Genomic DNA, 8,779 nt, shown 5'->3' with positions numbered 1-8,779 from the left:
GAGATGGAGATTAAGGACTATAATGGCTTACATAATAAAGTACGATGAAATTGAAGTGTAATATATTGAACAATAACCGTTGTGCTAACCTCTAAAGTTCATATGACACCATTGTTTCATACGTCCATGTACTTTTACTTTAATGCTTTCATTTTTCTGTTTATCATCATGATTACTTCACTCATTTGGTCATTGCAACACATAATATACCGGCACCCATTATCACTAAAGTAATTATATATTTCCTCATAACCGGCGACCGAATAGGCCAGCATTACGTAATAATTATACGATTGCACTCTGCGCCGTAAGTCCTTGGTATATAGTTCATAACATTGGTCAAAATTAGATTGGATAAGAGGCAATCAATTCTTCTATTCATGAATCAATATACGGTGTACTAACCCATTAAAAGCGATCAACACTGATCGTGCGTGACAGCTATAGAGAAACAAATTGACAAACGTGATGGTGCCAAAGTTATCATATGATTGATAAAGACATAAATTGTTCAAATATGTAATTTATGACTCAGGATAGGTTATCTTATAAAAAGGTGATAATTTTTCATAGACAACGGTCCGCTGGGATATGCAAGAATGTGTATCTCCCATACAAATTATTTTGACGATGTAGTATTTGTATAAGCTAATGATTGTAGGTTGATTAATTGTCATGATTATTATGGTAGGCCTATCATAAATCCATGGATGATTTTGTTATCGATATCCATCATTTTTACGCATTGAAAGATATCGCTATATGTCGTGCTTGGGCGCCTCCTATAGTGAGTGACTTTGGAAGAGGTGTTTGCTGTCAAATATTGAATATTTGAATATTAGGCCAGTAATTCCCAGAGGAGCTTTACAAATCCCATGAGAGAGGTTTGCTCAAATCTTGAGTCAACATCAGTTCCACCTTTCCACAAGAAAATTATCTTGGGAGATTGTCAGTGAACTCCCAAGAGAACTGCCCTTTTGCACATCTTTCTCGTTACCCCCTTTCGTTACATGGCCATCCTATACAAGCATGAACTGAACATATAACCTAGCTTTTCAGCAAGAAAAGGGTTAAAGTACTTGATGATAATTGTAGGTGATTTTGACACTGGACATGAATCTGCACTTTTCCTTTTGATTTTTTTTCTTCTCGTAAAAAAGTACATCTTTTGAGCAATTTATATTTTGTTAACTGAATCAATTTTTATTCATCCAGTAATATCATATCAAACAAATCTGACGCAGTAAAACACCATTCGGGACTACAATCATTCGATTACAAGTGTTGCAATTTTTATAAAGTGCGCAAACAGTGATGTAGCAAATTTCAAATAGTAAAGGAAAGTCTGTCAATAGTTATGTGAGAGGCTCGGGGCGTATTACCCTTATTTCTCTCTTGGCACCGGGCTTTTTTTCTTATAAATATTCATATTATAATTGGATAAAGGTTGACTCTAATCAATTATACGACATCCTTGGGCAAATCTTGAAAGTGTGTTTCCAATCAAATATTGGCACAATTTGAAGGGGACCTTTTCGCTGTTTTCTTTTCTCTCAAGCACTTTCCTTAATTCTCTTTCTCCATCTTCGCTCTTGCCTCATTCGTTTGAGTTTACAGTTCCCATCCCTGTTTTATATCATTAATCTAGAGTCTTCTTATCTGGACAACCTCCTGTCATAATTTTGAACAACTACTCACTTTTCTTTCCTCCCAGTTCTCATTACCTCCCTTCATTCCTTCACTTTGGGCCTTTCTCTTGACCACGTCTATATTTTACAGTCTTATCTAACGGGTTAACCCCAGCCATTCTAGCAAAGGCATTTACCGCCCTTACCACCCCCACTCCCGCGCAAAGAAATACAAAAAAATGTAATAAAATATCAAGTTATACCATCTTATTAAAATCCTCCCATGAATACTCCCTCGGACAGGTGTATAAAGAAACCTTGCCCTCATTAAGCCCTTATTAATCCTTAATTTCATAATCAAAATGATTTCTGCTGAATCATAAATGAACGGCCCAGTCATTTATCTTTCAAAAGGGAAATTGATCGCGGCTCGCGCGACCATTCAATGACGTAATCACGTCACGTGATCAACAGGCCAACTTCGACTTTTTTTCGGAGATAGTCGCTTATCTTGCCATCAGAATTCGATGTAATTGAAAGCTACATAAACTGATGATTCCCAACTAAAGTGTCTCTGAAAACCAAAATATAAACTCATTTCTCCTGGAAACTTATTAAAGTTTGTCTAGGTTTTCAGCACAAATTAGATCGAGAAGGGGCCATGTAGAGCACATCGGTTCCTGCATATGGACACACTATTGGCTTTGAAATTGGGGCAAACTAATTTTATGATCATTCCATACTTTCTTGACCTACCTTCCACAATCTACAACTGAACTGCTGGATTAAAACATCCTTTCATACTGGAGCAGGATATTCGACAGGACGATATACGATAATCCGATTCATATTACCGCTATATCTTCAATCCGTCTCGTAAGTGAGTTAATGCCTTTTGACATGAACCCTACCGTGAACTAGTTCCTCACCCAAGGAGATAGTGAGGTGGAACAGTCCATCTTAAACCAAACTCGAGTTAAAACCGTTGCAAGATGGTTGAAAAGGGATGTGAAACATGATTGAAAATAAATTCATAATTTAGGATGTGTAGCCACTTGGCAATTCCATTTTGTCTATTTGGTCTAATTCAATGTTAGCCAAATTAATTTTTCATCTCCTGTTAATGTATTTCGAGTATATGGCTTTTGCCCATTACGTTATATACCAACTTGGTGTAACAAACGTTGCATGTCTGATATCAAGAAGACGAAATTGGCAAGCTAAGAAGACAAGGTGGCAAAAAGAGTTGGATCATTTAGTAAGAATCTATAATCAACCCAACTGATTGGACCAAATGTGAATTTGACCACCCAATAGTAGACCAAACGGGTAAACCAAACTTTCAACAACAACGACGGCGACAGATGAAAAAAAGAAAAACGAAGGCTTCTGTGTAACATAATGTAGGGATGCAAGGAAGGGAAAGGGATGTTCTGAAGGGATTTTTTATGGCAGCATGATGGTCAGTCGTATCTGTGGGAATGACGAATATCTTATTTAGACATCGTGGGTATGATCCCAATTTGGAAGTCTTTGGACTCTGAAGTGATCACAACCATATGGTATTGGAACTATCCTCATCTTATAGGTAGAAGTCCCCCGTGCCATCTTGAATCGGTTATATCAGGGAGTCATTACACAAAACGCGGCTTCGGAGTATTAAATTGCGACTTGATTATTTGACCAACACGACACGCGTATTATAGATGTAAGTTTGATTGTAAAGAATTGCCATCAAATGCGAGTTTGGTGCATCTGGCCTATAGTCCGAGTCCCTTTCGGAAAGCACAAGAGTGTTTCTGATAGGCAAGTCAACTTTAAGAAATGAGCTCCAGGTTTAATCTGACATCTCTCTCCTGGGCCATCTCGAATATACCCAGTCGATGACAAACATGTTATTAAGAAGATAACTCCAGACGCGAAGCGGCTCGCATCACTGAGGAGGAAGTGGCGAGAGAGAGAGAGAGTCAGAGGGAGATATACAGATGAAGGCGGACATATGGGGAGGGGGGGGGGGGGCTGAAATAGAGAGAAAGGTTGATGAGGCAAGTTTGTTCACTGAATCAGTCGGACAAGTTCATGGTTCACATAGCTTGTATTTTTGGTTCTCATGCGAACCATGATTGAAAAGTCAATCCATAGGTTTTGTCATGTGAATGCCCCCCCCCAACGTCGATGCTGCATTTCATTACACACTGTTTCAATGCCCCCCCCCTCCAATTTGTGTTTTCCTCACCTGTTAAGAACATATTGCACAGTGCTATCTACGGTAGATATAGAAATGTTTAAACAATAAACAATATAGGCCTACTTTCTGGATTATGAGGGAAGGAATTGCATCTTGTAGCTCAAAAAGGAAAGACAAAAATTTCAGACCAGAACTATTACATACGGCTATGGGACAAGCCCTGGTCTTGAGTCTGTACTCCAACAGACAGATGAAGCAGACGACATAAGTAGTTAATTTCATAAATCGTGACGTCACTGAGAACTCTCTCATCCCCAGGAATTCCATTGCGAGGACTCAGGATCCCGGCTATGCATGTACAGCAATTAGATCTATATTTATATCCATGGATAAACATCGTGGCATAACTTAATGTACATTGACGACGTGTGAGAGACGGGGAATATTAACGATTGCAGACTTTAGGATCTTTCACTTCGAGATACCATAATCGTTGTGAAGCGAAAAGAAAGGGAAAAATACTAGTCTTTGGATTTTTTAATATAGCTCTAAAAAACAAAATGGTCATGAAGGAGAAAGATTATACGGACTTATATACATGAATATCTTAATAAAGGCAATAATCTACCCAAAGATGTCAAAAGCAATTTATATCATTCCCTGAATTGGTTTATATTACTGATGTCACTTGACATAGCGTCAATGATATGCACAAGTAGACCTAAATGTAAAATAAGTTATTGAATTATGTTTAGTTGAATCCCGGACGAGTGATTCACATTGAAAAAGTAAATCATTATCAGTCAACCCCGCCCTGAATGCGACGGACAATAAAAGGGAAAAACCAGAAAGTCACTGCCCCTACTCGCAATCCTGACCCCTACTCATCAAACTTGGAGAGAAATGACAAGTCATTTCATATCAGCTAGTCTTTTAATCCAGTAATCCGCGAGCAAGGACGACATAAGATAATATTACACCAAACATTATCAAGATGAGACCGCGATGCGATGCGAGATAAGCTTCCGTTTTGAAATTTGAAAATAAATCATTGTCTAGGTCTTAATCCACCATCTCGTGTTTCGAGACACAAAAGTACATTATTTTTCTTATTATTTACTTCAACATGTTCTGTTGAAAATGGGATTTGATCACAGGAGTAGGGGTATTACCTAACTAATTTAACAGACAAAACATTGAATTAGAAACTCTAAATCTGTATTGTAAAACAGATTATCAATGTAAGTCTGTTGTTTTCTCCGTCATTTTGCTTTTTTTCATCGCATGATAATGTAGTATACCATGTATGCGATGGGATAAGTTGAATGTCATGCGGTCTTTTAAACACAGGTCATTGTGACCCAGTGGTTGCAGCATTGGACTCATACTCGCTAGGTGCTAGGTTGCGAGTTCAAATCCCCACTCTGCCATTGTCTCCACTTTGATAAAAAGACCCGAGAGTAATATCTGTCGTCTATGAGGTCAGCCACCATGTCTGATTAAACTAGACGTAAAATGTTTCTAGGCAATTGGTTATATATACCAGCTTGGCGTTTACCAGCAAAATGCTGTCCTGTCGAGTTCCTACGGGAGTTACCATAAAGTGAAACTAAAACTGAAAATATGGAGAGAAAAATGACCTCTTGAAACTCAACGAAACGGGTTCTTCAATCCTCGACAAAACTCGGTGATTTTTTTTTTTACATCAAAATAGAGGAATTTGAGGAAATATATCAACAGTGCCATAGTTTTTAACTCGGACGATTAGAAAGTATGAAAATTAAGGAACCGAATACAATAATCAAATATGGCTACGCTACAAAGTCATATATAGAGGAAATAATTATAATCAAGATCTTACATAAACCAAATATTTGACAACAAAATGAGTCAGCGAGTTTGTATCTTACATCAATCAAAATTTAATCAACTTGTTTTCACAAATAGACACATTTCTCTAAAAGGATTTCAGACTCACAAATTAGAAGGCGCATCAAGCCTGAATTCAATTTTATCGCATTTACTCCCGAATTCGGATTCCTGTATATGTTGGATATTAATCAGCTTTTACGGAGGCTACAGTAAATATAATCCGGATAAATATATAGATGGTGTTCCTAAAATCTTGATGCCCCGCGGGGGTTCTCTCTCTACCACATTTGTTAATCGTAATATCTCTTAAAAATTTGAACATATGGCACTCTGCGATAACTTGTAAAATAGAGGCTTTCGCCGAATCTGTTTATTACAATGTGAGTCATTCATACACAGCTTGGTGCGTTCGCTTTATTTGGCGGGTTAATTTTTCGCTCAAAAATTGGAACACATTTCTCGCTAACACTTTTCACCAGACGTGATACACTAGTGTCATAATTTCTTTCCTGAACGACAATATGCAGGCAGAATTCTATTCAAGTATCATATTCTAAAAGGATATATACGATAAATGAGTAGTTAGTGTTTTTTTTTTAATATGACGTGACGAATTTCACATAACAAAATCATCCATATCCCCAAGTCGAGACAAATTAGGCTAATGTTCGGAAATCAATCGTGAAATGTGTTTGAAATGGTGTCAAACTCCTGAATGTACCACTGACTCAATTCAAGAACACATTACTCAACATCAAAAAAGAAGGATGTAGAAATTAACCATAATTTTCTCACTTCTTATCCAGGGATAATTTCAGTGAGCACTATGAACTCTGTGATCCAGATTTTGTTCCATTTTGAAGCAGGTGCACAATTATGTTGAAAATGTTAAAAAGTGGCGACTCCTTGCATGTATCTCTTGTAAACCAGGAATTTACTGACTGACAAAACGAGGTATTTAAGCGTTGTCGTAACTATCTACAAGATTAGTTTAAACTCGACATTTATCTATATATCTAAACGAGTTTCTAGTTTTGTGTATGGAACCGCCATAGCCATCATCTGTGGCAGCAAGCAAGGTCCATAAGGAATGGAGAAAGTTTACTGCAAAGTAAGGTTTTATATGGTATTTGATGATTGGGATTAACATGTGTCCTAAGAGCATTGAACATGTCTGGGACTCAAGACCAAATGCTATTTGCAAACAAAATAAATGTGATATTTTTTTAAAGAAGTAAAACGAAGATCATAATGCGTTTAGTCTCATTTGTAGCAGCGTAAAGAGCATTCGCACCCAATTCACTCGGCGTATGTCGACCAAGGTATGCAAACCCTTTTTATCATCAAATAATATTCCTTACTATCAAATATGCAATTCTTGATAGAATTGCCATTAGTTAACAGAATAGAATGATTTATATATGTATCTATCGGGAAAATAACTTTTCATCAAGAATTCGATTTCTTGATATTAAGAAATAAACGGTTTGCCGTTTGGTAAATTGGCATTAACTCTTGCTAAAATGTCCGGGGCCCCGTAACACAAAGGTTAGCGATTGATCGTACGATTGATTTTTTACGGTTAAATGTACATTGTGGTCAATGCAATCAATCGTAACGATACTTAAGGGACCTGATAATTCGAAAAGGGAAAGAAAATCGGCAAAAATGAGTAATGTGGTCTATAACGGCACACATGACCACTAACGACATACATGGCTAAACCCGAGTAGAAATGCCCTCTATAGACATAATGGATAATGAAACTTGATAGTGACTCTTCTCGATGGCTCTGGTCTACTAGCCAGCCTTCAAGGGATTAACTAGCTATGCTCCCGCCCTATTGTCTTAAGCCTTTAATTGGGAGAGCGTACCTCATCCATCATCAGTTACCGTGACAACCACGACACCGTGACAATCTGGGATGCGATCACCGAATCGAGATGGACAATGTAGAACGGTATCTTCCTTGCAAGCTAGGGATGGCCTTCTGAATCTTCATGATCTTTGTTATCCACACCTTGGCCATTGTAAAACAAAGCTGAGCTCCTGATGGTGGGATAGATTTCGAACGATCGATTGTATTGACAAACATGTGCAATCAATCTTAATGTAAATCGTAGATATCATTCGTAAGATAAATCGATGCACGTGGCATGCAGGCCACCAGGGCTCTATAAGATATACCCAGTTCCTAAACACTTCAACTTTTAATTGATTATATAACAGACATGGCGTATGTTTTTAAGACGCCACGAAAGAGACGGGGGGGGGGTCAAGGGGTACCCCATATTTTTTGCATGAATCTACCATACATGGCATATGTACCTTGTTATTTTCTTCACATGGTCCTGGTTGGTGATGAGGTGACGGCAATTGCTAAGGTATTCTGTTACTCAGGTCCACACAGCCAGACGCGCTTCTCTTGATTTATGCATCAATATTCTCGATGAGAACAGAGCGACAAACACCCCTAAACAAAGAAGATCATCTTCCCCAAGATAGAGACGATCCTGCTGAATGGGATAGGGGTGTCATCCCGATGTCTGTCTGGGACGATGGAGGATGAACAGATGTTGTTTGTATACACTAATTCCGGCGCGCTATCTCCCTCTTCAACGATGTGATGATTAGGTGACGGAATGGGAGTCGGTATGGTCAATGGGCTAGCTATTGCTGAACGAAGATCCAGACTGTCTAGTCCGACCAGGATGACATGGTCAGATAAGCTCCATTATGATTGACCCGCTCGTTCTGTGTACCAGCCATGAAAAAATAATGTACGATCAATATTTCATTAATGTGAAATTAGTTTGTTTCACAAACCTGAACCAGACACAGGCAGAGAGTGTCTCTTGCAAGAGTAATCATGGTAATGTATGTTTCCCGTTGTCATCATGGTCATAGAAATGGAAATGCACAGTGAATATTTGTGTTACTTCCGATTGTACAAAACCCATCTATTTCAATTTGTCAATTAAAAACAAAAGTACCGAACGTTCTGCACTTTTTCCACCCATCTCAAGAGCATCTTCTGTATCTATAACTTTCATAATTAGTACAACGTATAAACTGATTGTACTCCTTCGTC

The sequence above is a fragment of the Lytechinus variegatus genome, chromosome 2, assembly GCF_018143015.1.
Source record: "Lytechinus variegatus isolate NC3 chromosome 2, Lvar_3.0, whole genome shotgun sequence".
Taxonomy (NCBI): Eukaryota; Metazoa; Echinodermata; class Echinoidea; order Temnopleuroida; family Toxopneustidae; genus Lytechinus; species Lytechinus variegatus.
The sequence above is the reverse complement of the archived record's forward strand: the minus strand, read 5'-3'. Positions refer to the sequence as shown.